At 37.9% G+C, this 14,945-nt stretch overlaps 1 protein-coding gene across 15 annotated transcripts in view; it reads left to right on the top strand.

The window, feature by feature from the left end:
- NCOA3 (nuclear receptor coactivator 3) overlaps nucleotides 1-14,945 on the top strand; it is a 134,531-nt gene that overhangs the window by 65,179 nt on the left and 54,407 nt on the right. For 10 of the 15 annotated variants that reach the window (XM_043553738.1, XM_043553741.1, XM_043553734.1 and 7 more), the window contains exon 2: nucleotides 671-752. The exons of the other annotated variants lie outside the window; for them this stretch is intronic. The gene's annotated coding sequence lies outside the window, so the exon portion shown is untranslated. The remainder of the gene's footprint in view (nucleotides 1-670; nucleotides 753-14,945) is intronic. 15 annotated transcript variants of the gene reach the window in all.

Below are 14,945 nucleotides of genomic sequence, written 5' to 3'. Positions count from 1 at the left end.
GTTTTTTTTATTGGCTTACTTTTTTGTTGCATCATAGCCTGCTCTCTATTTCCTCAAGTATAGAGAAGTTGTTTATATGTTCATGTATTCTATTGCAGATTATTTTGAAGAACTCCTCATTTTCCTTTCCCATTTAAAAATATGTCTTGTTGGTGGCCCAAATGCAGTCTTTACTAGAATAGGGGGAAAAACATCCATGGTTTTTCTCTCCTTTTTTTCTTCATTGCTTGCTTGCTTGCTTGCTTTATTCATCCATCCACCCACCTATCTGGTAGGTATTTCTGTCTTTGGACTCGGGTATTTAAGCATTCGCTTCTGCCAAGATATCACTATTGTTTTTAATTGTTAATTGTTGAGTATTTCTTTTGGACAGGAGTTGGTTTCCTCATCTCCTGTTTTGCATTATTCATGTTTACAAACTGTGGCACGGTATATGGTATATGCTACACCGGACTTTGTAAGCAGAAGTAGTATTGTGTGGCAAAATAAGGCATCACCTCAGATTCCTAGGAGGACTTGAACTTGATAGCATGTTTTGTTTTTGTTTATTTCATGTATGTCCAGAGAAGGGAATGATGGGAAAGGTTAATTTGTGTGTGACTAATAATACTACTTACATTAAGAAAGGGCAATAAAATTCAACATCCCCTCCCCTTTTTTTTGTTCTCAGGATCAAAATACTTGCTGAACAGTGGAGTCAGAGACCAATAAAAATAAGCTCCTACTTGAACGTCATTTGACTGGTTAGCCAGGTAATTCAGTTTTACTTTGACTCAATCCTTTGTAATTTTGTCTTTATCCTCTGAAGATACCCATTTCCTTTCATTTATTATTTAATCTTAAACTCGTGTTACAGTTTTTATCTTTAACGATAGTATGAGTTGACTGAATGGTCTTAAAATGAGCGAGTATATGTGTATATTCATATATATATGTGTATAAATACAAACGTAACTTTTTTAGGGAGGCAGGGAACTATGTGTTATGGTTCAACATGCCCACTTTCCCTTCTGTGTGTATATTTTAATGGTGTGTGTTCAAAATCTGAATAAATTCCACTTATTTTTAATATTTCACCTTGTGAGGACTAGTTTCCCCAGTTTGCATGTGCTGACATATAATAACTCTTTTCCTAACTCCTGTTGCACTAGAGTAGGAGAAATGAGAATAGAAAAAGTTGTCTGATAGCCAAGAAAGCAGTTATGCTTTGCTTAGCTCGTTAAATTTCTTTTTGTTAGTAATACCATCATTCTTATGGTTAGCTCCGCTTGAAATCTGAGTCATCTTTGGCTCCTCCCTGCCCCCAACCTGATACATTTAGTAACTTAGTAAACGGGCGATGTCCGGTCTTCCATTTGCATGTCTTCCGTACTTGTACCACTTTCTGCTAGTATCTTAACTTCCCAGGCCAAGACCCCATAATTTCATGCTTGTATTTGTTCACATGTCTCTTTATTCCCTCTTACCTACTGTTTCTAGCACTTGAAATTTTGCTTACACAATTTCCTTACGTACGTCCCTTTTAATTAAGTCTCTGCTATGCTCTAAGCTTTGTGCTGCCATTCCCTGGCTTACGGAAAGAAAAGTACAGACTCCCTTCAGCTGACATTTGAAACAGTTCTTTATCTGGGAATCTATCTAAGCCTCCATCCAGTCTCTGCTCTTGCTATTTCCCCACAAAATCCTTTCATCCATTATGATATATATACTTTATATTCTGAGTATAGTAGATAACTATCTCCGTAGTATTTATGTTAAAAAAAAACCCCTTTTATTTGGAACTTATTTTAGTAACTTCTGTAAGTTGGAAATTGAGTATAAAAGGACATCTAAATATCCTGTAGCCACATTTGCTCACTTGTTTATTATTTGCATCTGTATGTGCTGTCACTCCTTCCCACTCTCTCTACTCATGTAGAGTTCTTTTCTGAATTATTTGAGGGGAAGTTACATATATTGAGCTTCTTTCTGCTAACACTTTGGTATTTCCTAAGAATAGGGTCATTCTCTTATATAACTATTGTACACTTATCAACTTTGTAAATGGACGCTGACACAAATGTATGGTCTGTCTTCCAGTCTGATCAGTTGACCTTAATAAAGTCTGTTAACAGCATTTCCCTTGCTTCCTGTACAGAATCCAATCTGGGGTCAGGTGCTGTACTTAGTTATTATTTCTCTTTAGCCTCCTTTCTCCTGGAATCTTTCCATAGCCTTTCATGACATTGACATTTTTGAAGAACACAACCCTTCCCCCTTTTAATAGAATAGTCTTCATTTTATGTTTGTCTGCAGTTGCCTTGTGATTAGATTGAGGCTATGCATTCTTGGCTGGAATACTGTATAGGTGATGTGATATCCTGAGAAAGATGCACAACTTTTGGAGGCACATGGTGTCTTTTGCCCCTTATTCTGATGTTAATATTGATTACTTGGCCAAGATGTTGCCAGATTTCTCCACTGTATAGTTTATTTTCCTTCTTTTGCAAGCAATAAGCATTTTATGGGGAGACAGTGCAAGTATGTTTCTCATCACCGTTTGCCCTAGATTTAGCATTCATTGATGATTCTTACCTGATCGAATTTTTCACTGTGATGGTTCCAAAATGGTTATTTTCTGGTTCCAGTATTCCCTTCCTACCACCAGTCAGCCCTTGACATTAATGTGTAATCACAAGCCCTGTATATCAGTTTGGACTCATGGATTCCTAGGTTTTGAATTGGTAAATTCATTACCTAATTATTTTGGTTCTCCAGTTGTCCTAGGTTTGGAAAGTGGAACTGTTTTAATCGATCTCTGTGTCCTTGTGGGGAATAGTATTAGAGAGCTAGTAAAATACGCATGTTTATACACACATACCTGTATACATAAACATATTTGCACATAAACACATTCATTGTAACATGCATATACATGGGTTAGAAATCGTGACTTTATATCAGTATGTCCAGCTTCACTACCTATTTACAGGGCTCTTTCTTTGCACTTGTCTTTTCACATTTTTATGTCCCTTTTTTATGCCACGAGAACCTTGGCTCCCAACATTGTCAATGCATTTACTCATTCGCTCTGTCCTACATACTACATCTAAAATACTTTCAGAATTACTTTGCCCATTTCACCACAATAAACAAACTTACTTCATGTGAGCAGGCAATTTATATGTAGTTCTTCACTTGCTCATAACCATCTTGCCCAAGACTGAGAATAAATAAATAAATACTGTATTCTTAAATTGCTTGAATCAGCCCTTCTTTCTCCCTTCCCTCCCCTCCCCTCCCCTCCCCTCCCCTCCCCTCCCCTCCCCTCCCCTCCCCTCCCCTCCCCACTTTTACTGCCTGCTCTTTCTTTCTGCATAAGGTAGTTACGGTGTTCGTTCGAAATAAAATCAGGTTCATTTATTTGTTTGAGTTTCAGGGTTTTGTTAATGGTCATTCTCATTCTGATTGTCTATTATTTTTATTTTTCCTTTACTTTTACTTATGCTTTTTAATATTTCACCTTGTAAGGACTAGTTATAATATACTAGCAGAAGTATATTTATACTTCTGTCTGTCTGTCTGTCTGTCTGTCTGTCTCTCTCTCTCTAATTAGGCCTCACACACAGTGCGGAGCCCAATGTGGACTTAACTCACAACCCTGAGATCAAGACCTGAGCTGAGATCAAGAGTCAGATGCTTAGTTGATGGAGCCACCCAGGCACTCCTGATGGGATTTATTTTTTGAATTTGTAGAAAACGAACATGGTTTCAAAAGTTAAAATTATACAGAAGATACACTTCCCTTCTGTATTTTTTCCATCCCATTTCCCTCATTTCTCATAGGTAACCAACCTCACTGTTTTGAGTTCAGCCTTCCCTGCATTTCTTTTGGTAATCGCCAGCAGATACATGTTATTTTCTTTTTACTTTTTGTTTACACAAAAATTGTAGCATGTTGCATATACTGTTTTGTGCTTTGCTGTATTTTTTTTTTTTAATTTAAACAGGAGAAAATAAAATTTAATAGGCATACATACTGGGAATCCACACAGACGTAGAATCTGTGTATTTTGCTGTTTTCATTTATTAATATCTCCTGGAAATAGGCCATATCACATCAAAGGGATCTTTCCCATTCATTTGTAAAAATTGTGGTAAAATTTAGGGATGCCTGGCTGGCTCAGTTGGTGGAGTGTGCAACTCTTTTTTTTTTTTTTTGAAGTTCATTTATTTTGAGCAAGAGAGCATATACGCACATGCAGGGGAGGGGCAGAGAGAGAGAGGGTGAGAGAGAATGCCAAGCAGACTCCCCACTGTCAGAGCCCTTGACAGATTGACATGGGGCTCAATTTCACACCGTGAGATCGTGACCTGAGCTGAAATCAAAAGTTGGCTGCTTAACCGAGTCACCCAGGTGCCCCAGTGCACCTCTTGATCTTAGCGTTGTGAGTTCAAGCCCCATGTTAGGCCTAGAGCTTAATTAAAAAAGTGGTAAAATGTATATAAAACTTAAAATAGCCATTTAATGCATTAAATACATTCACATTCTTTTGTGACCATCACGCCATTCACTTCCAGAACATTTTTCATCTTTCTAGAATGAAACTCTATACTCCTTTAGAGTGATAATCCCTTCTCCCCTCCCCCAGCCCCTGTCTCATCTATTTTTTACATAGTTTTCATTACATGCATATTGCATAGTTTATTTAGCAGCATCCTATGTATAGGTATATAGGTTGTTTCCAGTATTTTGTGATGAAAATAATGCTGTAGTGGGTAACTTTGTGAATATACATTTTTGTGTTTTGGGAATGTACCTTCATGATTGATGAGTTCTTAGAGGTGAGACTACTGGGTTAAAGGGTAAATATGTATGTTGTTTTTGTTAGATATCATTAAATCACAGTCCATAAGGATGACACCATTTTAAATTCCAACCAGCAGGGTGGGAGAGCCTGTTGTGTTTCTCCATAGTCACACTGTAAAAGTCCTTTCACTTCACAGAGTATATTTTTTAGATGCATCCACATCAATGCATGTATCAGTAGTTTTTTTAAATTTCTGAGTAGTATTCTATTGTGGGAATATACCACAACTTTTAGTTTCTGGTTTTTGGCTATTATGATGAATAAAGTTGCTGTGAACATTCAAGTACAGGTCTCTGCATACATTCCCCCCTTCCCCCTTGAGTAAATAGAATTGCAGGGTCTTAATGTCAAGTGTATGCTTATCCTATCTATTTGTTTTTGTTTAAGTTTTTTTGAGAGGACAAGTATAAGCAGGGGAGGAGGGGCAGAGGGAGAGAGAATCTCAGGCAGACTCCATGCCCAGCCCTGAACCAAATGAGGGGCTCGACTCCATCACCCTGAAATCATGACCTGAGCTGAAATCAAGAGTCAGATGCTCAACCCTCTGAGCCACCCAGGCACCCCTCAATTTTTCATTTCAATTCTAATTAGTCAGAAGACATAGCTTTTATTTATTTGTTTTTTTGTTCCAATTTTTTTTTTTAAAAAAAAATTTTTTTTTTCAACGTTTATTTATTTTTGGGACAGAGAGAGACAGAGCATGAACGGGGGAGGGGCAGAGAGAGAGGGAGACACAGAATGGGAAACAGGCTCCAGGCTCTGAGCCATCAGCCCAGAGCCTGACGCGGGGCTCGAACTCACAGACCGCGAGATTGTGACCTGGCTGAAGTCGGACGCTTAACCGACTGCGCCACCCAGGCGCCCCTTGTTCCAATTTTTAATTTAAATTCTAGTTAAGTGTATGCTTACCTTTATAAGAAATTGTGGAACTCTTCTGAAGTGACTGTACCCCTTTTATTGCACTTGCAAGGTAAAAATTAAGTTTGTATCGTTCCTATTGGGTATTTTCACTTATTAAATTTCAACCATTTTAATGGGATTGGTAGTGTTATTGCATTGTGGCTTTAATTTGCATTTCCATGATGTGTAATGATAGAATAGTTTCTCATTAACCACATTTATCTCTTCTTTTATAAGGTGTTTATTTAAATGTTTTGCCCATTTTTTAAAATTGGGCAGTTTGTTTTCTTATTGTAGAAGTTTAAAAAGAATATATATTCTGGCTACAAATTTTTACCAGATACCTTTTAAGGGTAATTTCATCTGTTTTTTGTCCTTCCTTTTTATTTTCTTAATTTTTTGGAAGTGCAGGCATTTTGAATTTTCAAGTACAATTTATCAGATTTTTCTTTTGTGATTAGTGCTTTTTGATGTATTAAGAGATCTTTGCCTACCCATAGGTTATAAAGATCTTCTCTTCTGTTTTCTTGTAGAAGTTTTTATACTTTTAGCTTTTATATATAGGTCTGTGGTTCATTTTGATTTAATTTTTGTGTATGGTGTGAAGAAAGGATTGAAGGTCAATTTTTAAAATGTGGATATTCTGTTCCAGAACTGTTTATTGGAAAGATTAACCTTTTTCCATTGTATTGTCTTGGTAACTTAATCAACTGCCTGTATACATGAGGATCTTGTTCTGGTCTTTTTTCCCTTCCACTGATCAATCCTTATGCCCACATACATTGTCCTGATTACTATAGCTTTTATAGTAAGGTCTGAAAGTAAGTAATGTGAAATTTTCAACTTCTTTTTTGGTGGTGATTGCTTTGGCTAATCCACGGCTTTTGCATTTTGATACTAATTTCAGAATCAGTTTGTGAATCCCTACAATTTTTCAATCACTCTGAGAAACTGCCCTGCAGAATTTGGCTTGCTGGGACATCCTGAATTCTGGTCATTGTCTTGTCAATTCAAGAGTGCTGGGCTCTTTTTGGGTCCCTCTTTCTGTGCTGTGATGTGGAAATTGCTTTCTGGCAGAAAAGACTGGGTACTAGCAGTTGCCCCTTTCTCCTCAAATGTTTCCCTAATCTCCGGGACAACAGTTTTTCACTGCCTGTTCTCTGATATCTGAATATAGTTTGTTCTTATAATTTGTCTTGTTCACGGTAGGATGAGAGTTTGTTACTCTCTCGAATTAAAGCAGAAGTCCCATAGCTGATTCTTGAGTTCATTAAAAAAAGGCTCTTCTCATGCTTTGGCTGAGTTACAGTGTTTCTTATTTTTTATTATTATTTATTTATTTATTTATTTAAAAAAAAAAAATTTTTTTTTCAACGTTTATTTATTTTTGGGACGGAGAGAGACAGAGCATGAACGGGGGAGGGGCAGAGAGAGAGGGAGACACAGAATCGGAAACAGGCTCCAGGTTCTGAGCCATCGGCCCAGAGCCCGACGTGGGGCTCGAACTCACGGACCGCGAGATCGTGACCTGGCTGAAGTCGGACGCTTAACCGACTGTGCCACCCAGGCGCCCCTCTTATTTTTTATTTTTTAACATAGGTGCAAAAATATGTATTTGGTAAAAGTGTCTTTGAGCCTTTTTTTTTTTTTAATTTTTTTTAAAGTAAGCTCTGTGCCCAGTGTGGGGCTTGAACTCATGACCCTGAGAGCAAGAGTTGCATGTTCTACCAACTGAACCAGCCGGGTGCCCCTGTGCATATTTTATGGAGCAACTTTTGAGGCTACAGGATTAATTTCTGTCTGAAAGTTTTCCTGAGGAATATAGGATTGATGTTTCAAAGTCTCTTTTATTTGGTCTTGTATCTTGAGACTAGGAAACCAATCCAAACAAACTCGGTACCAGATTTCACGTATAAACTTGAGCGAAATCATCTCTTTTCCAGGTTCCCTAAAGTTACTAAGTCTTGGGCCTCTCTGAATGTAACCTTCCTTCCACCTTGGTTCCTAAAAACTAAGAGTAGGTACCAGGCTCATATGCATTGACTTATGTGAAGCGCTGTCTTTGTTTGTTAATGGTGGGCTTTTCATGCCTGATTAAATGAGAATGATTCTCTCAGTTATGACCATTCAAGATAATGGTCTCAGTTGTCCAATTAATTACCCTGGTAAATCGATTGACAAATTTTTACTAAACCTTTGCAATTAACATTATTGGCATGGAAAGTAGAGAGGAGAGTCTTTACTTTTTATTCAGGAGATGCCTGCATGTGCACGCATACACTGCTGACATTTGAAGAGTTAGAATCAGGTGCCACTTTAAAGTGTTTTCAGTTTGGGGATGCCTGGGTGGCTCAGTCGGTTAAGCCTCCGACTTTGGCTCAGATCTGGATCTCACAGTTTGTGAATTCAAGCCCTGCATCGCGCTCTGTGCTGACGGCTCAGAGCCTGGAGCCTGTTTCGGATTCTGTGTCTCCCTCTTTCTCTGCCCCTCCCCCACATGTGCTCTGTCTCTGTCTCTCTATGTCTTTCTGTCTCTCTCTCAAAAATAAATATTAAAAAAATTAAAAGCAAAAGTGTTTTTAGTTTGGGTAAGTGTAATTTGTTAAATTGAGGGCTAGAGGTAGATGAAAAAGAAAAAGGGGCTTTCTCATTTACCCATCAGAAAACATTAAATAATAATCCAAATCAAACAGCAGTTAAATTTTTTCACTAGTTCATTCAGTCCTATGTAATTCTGTTTTGCTTATTCGTCTTTTTCTGTAGTCCGCTCTAAAGAAGTCCTCTCCTTTCGGTGTATAAAGAGATCTACACATTCTAAATTGTCCTCTAGTACATTTGTAAAGTTGTGGAAGTTCCCTTAGCTCAGTAGTGCATTAGCCAGAGTCTGTTTCCCGAAATATCAAGATTTAAAACTACTTTGTACTGTCTTGTCCATGAGGATCTTAGACTTGAGAGCAAATCTCAGAAGGAAAGAGAACCACCTGTTTGGCAAAAGACACTTTTGATGCTCTTCATTCATTCTTATATATGAGTTTTCACCTGCTGTCCTTTCCCCTTAGTCCGAAGGATAGATATTTACTGAAGTGTTTGTGGATAATTGTCTCAACTTTTATCTGGAAATGTTTTTATTTCACATTAACTTTGAAAGACTGTTCACTGGTTGTAAAATTGTGGCTTGACAGTTTCTTATTTCAGCACTTTATCTATCTATCTGAAATGTTTATTGAATGATTTCCCATGCATCTTGATTCAGGGTGCTAAGTGCTGCTTCCGTCTGAACACGCCTCCTTCTGTAAGGCTGGCAAAAGACAGTGGTGTAGCCAGCACACAAGACTATTGTTTATGCATGGCCGAGGACGGCGGTGGTTTTATAGCATCCTGGGCACTTCACTTCCATGAAGCAGGAGTTGGGGCCCTGCACCAGGTGCTACTTCTTGTGGTGCTGCCTCTCTTCTTCCCTGGAGGAACAGAGCAAGTCTTTTGTAAGGGGCATGTTCTCGTGGGAGGTAGTCCCCACCGGAAGGTAGTGCAGCGCTTTAAAGATGTTGTTCCATTGTTTTATTGTTGTGTCTGAAAAGGTAACTTTTATCCTTGTTCCTCTGTATGTATGGTCTTTTTTCCCCTGTGGCTACCTTTAAGATTTTCTGTTTTTAAATGGTTAGACTCTGGTTTCTTTGTATTTGTTTTCCTTGGGATTCTTTGATCTCCTTCAGTGTTTAGATTGGTGTTTTGAAAAAGTTGTGTGAGGAAGTTTGGGCCATTATTACTTCAAGTATTTTTTTCTTCTCCTTCATTCTGACTTCTGTGACTCCGATTACATGTTTGTTAGACCATTTGATATATATATATATTTTTTTAATGTTTATTAATTTTTGAGAGTGAGTGACAGAGTTCAGAGAGAGAGAGAGAGAGAGAGAGAGAGAGGAAGGAAGAAAGGATGAGCCGGGGAGGGGCAGAGAGAGGAACACACACAGAATCCAAAGCAGGCTCCAGGCTCTGGGCTGTCAGCATAGAGCCCGATGCGGGGCTCAAACTCACGAATGGCAAGATCATGACCTGAGCTGAAGTCGGCTGCTTAACCAACTGAGCCACCCAGGTGCCCCTTGATATATTACATATACTTAAGGCTCTGTCCATTTTTCTTCAAAAAATTTTTTTTCTTTCCTGGTCAGTTACTTTTTCTGTCATTTCCAATCTGAGTAACGTTCAAAAATAAAATGCTTTTACATCTCATGTTGTTCTTATGACCCACTGTAGAAAGGGCCTTAAGAAAAGCTAACGGAGGAGCACCTGGTTGTTCAGTGAGTTAAGCATCCAGCTCTTGATTTTGGCTCAGGTCACGGTCTCACTGTTCATGAGTTTGAGCCTCCTGTTGGCTCTGCGCTAACAGCAGCCTGTGCCCTGACAGCATGGAGCCTGCTTGAGATTCTCTCCCTCTCTCTTGTCCCTCCTTTGCTCACGTGCATGCATATTCTCTCTCTCTCTCTCTCTCTCTCTCTCTCTCTCTCTCTCTTTCAGGATAAATAAATAAAAATTAAAAAAAAAAAGAAAGCTAATCTTTGAGATGACATTCCCCAGCAGTGAAAAAATGTGTAGGGTTATTCAAAAGAAATTCATCTTTAATGACAGAAGTTTTAAAACCATGAGTTTTTGGACTCTCAGGCTATGGTATCTCATGGTCTTGGAAATTAACTCTTTGAAGTATAGTCTCTTACCAGTGTCTTTTACTTCATGAAAATTTCTCAAACCAATTTTTGTGTCATCTTAATTAAAATGAGAGCACTGTGTAGTTGGATAAAGGAATGAAGACATTGCCAAGGTCAGGATAGTTAAGTGCCTTTATGTCTCATTTTACTAACATTCTAGTTTCTAAAGTTCTGTAATAACCTTCTAAAGAATTTTGATGTTAAAAATATTGGTAGCATATGAATGGCATTCTAAATTGTAAGGACTGTATCTCTGTCCTTCAGTTTAGTTCAAAATTGAATTGCTAAAGTTTAAAGATAACTTTTAATGATAAATTCTGCTTTTATTATGCCTTATAATTAAAATGAATCCAGGTCATGGATATCTTGTAAAGCAGCTAGTATTTAAAAACCAACAATTCAGGGGGTGCATGATGGCTCAGTTGGTAGAGCATGCGACTCTTGATCTCAGGGGTGTGAGTTCAAGCCCCACATGGGGCCTACTTAAAAAAAAAAAAATTAAGAAAATTGCTTTTAGGCTTCTATTTTATATATGTAGAAAAATTGAGATTTGTTAATTTCATCAATTGCCTGCTGAGATATAACAACCTTTAAATTTAAAGCTTGAAAACCCAGTCTGTCAGAGTTGGTGTTTTGTTTTGGTTTTTTTTTTTGCATGGAAGCTAGGAATCTCAACTTGACATCATCAGTTTCCTTATATAAGGATCAATTTGCTTGTTTTATAGAACATCATAGGTTGTTTCCAGTTTAAGTTTCTATGATTGATGGATCTCGTTCCTCATTACAGAGCCTTTAGTTACCCTCCTGTGTTTCCCCCACCGCATGCTGATTATACTTAAATAAAAACGTTGATAAGGTGAAGATAGTTAAAACTATTTTAAAAGACATGTACAGGGATGAGTCAAGAATCTATAGTTATTGGTGATCACCTGGTAAGAGCCATCCATCAGTCTTAACGGTTTTCTTTTTTTTAAAGACTGGTAGGAATTAAAAAAAATTTTTTTTTAACGTTTATTTATTATTGAGAGAGAAACAGAGCATGAGCATGGGAGGGGCGGAGAGAGGGGAAGACACAGAATCTGAAGCAGGCTCCAGGCTCGGAGCTGTCAGCACAGAGCCCGATGCGGGGCTCAAACCCACGAACTGCGAGATCGTGACCTGAGCTGAAGTCGGACACTCAACTGACTGAGCCACCCAGGCGCCCCGAGACTGATAGGAATTTTTAATTAATGTGACCAGAAAACAGTAACTTTTTACTGAAACTTAACGCTGGGCCAGTTCTATTGAAAGGCAGTTGTTCGAACAGCTGTAGACAGTGCAGTTACACTCAGATTTCACTCAGAAAAAAGTTACACTCAGAAAAAAAGGAGTAAACTGTTTAGTTTTTAGTTGAAATGGTTAAGAGCTTGGACTCTGATATTAGAAAGACCTGGATTTAGTTCCTAGTTCCATCACTTACTAGATGTATGACCTTGAGAGAGTTATTTTGTTTCCTATAATCTGTTTTCTCATGTAAAAGACGATAAATTTGAACTCTACTCTTATCTGTTTTGCATATCAGAGGGCTGTGGTAGGGATGAAATGAGAGTAATAAATGGGATGCTTTCCACACAATATCTAGCTCAAATATTAGATGAAGTGTATATTTACTTAACATTAACTTAACAATTTTTATTTTATTTTAGTCTAGTTTAGTTTTAAATGTTTATTCATTTTGAGAAAAAGAGAAGGAATTTTAAGAAGGCTCTACACTCAGTTTAGAACCCATGTGGGGCTCAATCTCATGAGATCATGACCTGAGCCGATATCAAGAGTCGGACACAGGACGCTCAGTTGGTTAAGCGTCTGACTTTGCCTCAGGTCATGATCTCAGGGTTCATGAGTTCGAGCCCTACATCGGGCTCTGTGCTGACAGCTCAGAGCCTGAATGGAGCCTGCTTCAAGTTCTGTGTCCACCTCTCTCTGCCCCTCGCCCACTTGCACTCTCTCTCAAAAATAAACAAACATTAAAAAAAAAAAAAGTCGGATGCTCAACCAACTGAGCCACCCAGGTGCCCTTAACTTAACATTCTTAATATATTAGTGTTTTTAAATTTAACATTAAAATTATACAATATTTTATATAAATAGCAGTATATATTGTATGTGTTATGAAGTGTACTTTGAAAAACTTCTTATGGGGCGCCTGGGTGGCGCAGTCGGTTAAGTGTCCGACTTCAGCCAGGTCACGATCTCGCGGTCCGTGAGTTCGAGCCCCGCGTCAGGCTCTGGGCTGATGGCTCAGAGCCTGGAGCCTGTTTCCGATTCTGTGTCTCCCTCTCTCTCTGCGCCCCCCCCCCCCCCCCCCCCCCCGTTCATGCTCTGTCTCTCTCTGTCCCAAAAATAAATAAATGTTGAAAAAAAATTAAAAAAAAAAAAAAAAAAAAGAAAAACTTCTGTGAACCCACTACTTGAACTTAAGAACTGGCTTAAGGTTGTTTGGTGTACCTGCTCCCTGTGTGTGTGTTTCTCCGTTTTACTCATCTTTCTGCTTCTGTCCCAGAAGTAACAGCTGTCATAATTCACTTGCATTTTAAAAACTTTAAAACCACATGTGTGTGTTCATGAGCCATGTTTAGTTTTTGTTTTTAGCTTTACAAAAAAATTAATGTACTTGCTTTTAAAAAACTTTCGATTCCGAAGTTGAGATTCAACCATATTGTGCATAATTTATTTGTGCCACTACTATATATTTTTTTTTTTGGTATGACTTTATTTTTTAAAATTGGGATTCATGGTCATTAGAATGTCCTGGTTTTTGATGTATGAATGAAATTTCAGTGAACATTTTTGTGTATTTTGTTGCAAGAACATTTTTATTGCACTAAAGTTTTTAAACATAAACTTGATTTTAACTGCTGATGTAATACATTTGCTTTTTGTGTAGAACTCCTTTAGAAAAGGTAAGTTTTCTTACTGAAATAGCCCTCTCTAATTAGCTAATTTATTTTATCTTATGCCAGTCATTCATTACTTACCACACAATTAGCAATATGCACTGCTGTTTTCCTTACATGAGTTTAAGTATTTGATTTTAAAGGACAACTTTATTAAAGTATAGTTTACATACAGTAAATTTCACCAGCCTTAAAATTACAATTTGCTGAGTTTTGATAAATATAAGCCATTACCACAGTCATCATATAAAACACTCCCACCACCCCCTAAAAGGTCTTTTGTCGCTTTGTGCAATCAGTCCACTCCACTGATAGCTGGCAGGCACTGATCTACTGTAGGTCACTAATCGTGCCTTTTCTTGCATTTCATGTAAGTGGCATTCCCCTTCTGTATATAACGTACCTTCCAGAATTGTTCCACCATCCTTGGATATTCTTTCCTTTTTCTTTTTTTCTCTTGGCATTTCAGTTTTGGAAGCTTGTATTAATCTTCAGATTCGTGGATTTTCTTTTTTTCTCTTTTAGTTATGTCCAGTCAGCTGATGAGCCCATCAAAGGCATCCATTTCTGTTAGTTTTTTTTGATTTCTAATATTCCCATTTACTTCTTTCTCAGAGTTTCCATCTCTTTCCTTACATTACCCATCTCTTCTTGCTTGTTGTCTACTTTTTCCATTAGGGTGCTTACCATGTTAATCATAACAAAAATCCCACAGTTGGTCTCCAGTTATTTTATCTTATTTTTATTTGAGAGAGAGAGAGAGAGAGAGTGAATGGGGGAGAGGGGCAGAGGGACAGAGAGAATCTTAATCAGAATCCATGCCCTGCGGAGCCTGATGCAGGGCTTGATCTCACAACCCTAGAATCCTGACCTGAGCTGAAATTAAGAGTCAGATGCTCAACCGACTGAACCGCCCCATTTTTAGTGTTTTTAAAGAACGTGGCTTCTTTCCTGTTTACTAGCAAATTTTGGAGGCTTCATTGCATATAGCATCAAAAATCTGTTTTCACTTACCAGCACTCGTGGTTTCTCATTTAAGAATATAGGTGACCACATAAAAACTTGTATATAAATGTTCAAAGTAACATTATTCATAATAGCCAAAAAGTGGAAAGAATTTAAATGCCCATCAGCTGATGAATGGATAAATAAAATTGTATTTCTATACAAGTAAGTGTTCACACACACACAAAATGAACTACTGATGTATGCTCTAACATGGATAAATTTGAAAGGATTATGCTAAGTGAAAGAAGCCAGTCATAAAGGAGTAGATATTTTATGATTCCATTTGTATGAATTGTCCAAAATAGATGAATTTTTTAGAGCAGAAAGTTAGATTAGTGGTTGTCTAGGGTGGGGGGTGGGGCAGAGGTGCTATGAGGTTAAACGGGGAAAAAACGGGAGGGGGGTAACAGCTAAGGGGTACTGGGCCTCTTTTTTGGGATAATGAAAATGTTCTAAAATAGATTGTAATGATGGTTGTACAACTCTGAATATATTTTAAAAAGGCATTGAAATGGACACTGAGTCTATGGTATGTGAATTATATC

This window comes from Prionailurus bengalensis, chromosome A3, assembly GCF_016509475.1.
Source record: "Prionailurus bengalensis isolate Pbe53 chromosome A3, Fcat_Pben_1.1_paternal_pri, whole genome shotgun sequence".
Lineage (NCBI taxonomy): Eukaryota > Metazoa > Chordata > Mammalia > Carnivora > Felidae > Prionailurus > Prionailurus bengalensis.
The sequence above is the reverse complement of the archived record's forward strand: the minus strand, read 5'-3'. Positions and strand labels throughout refer to the sequence as shown.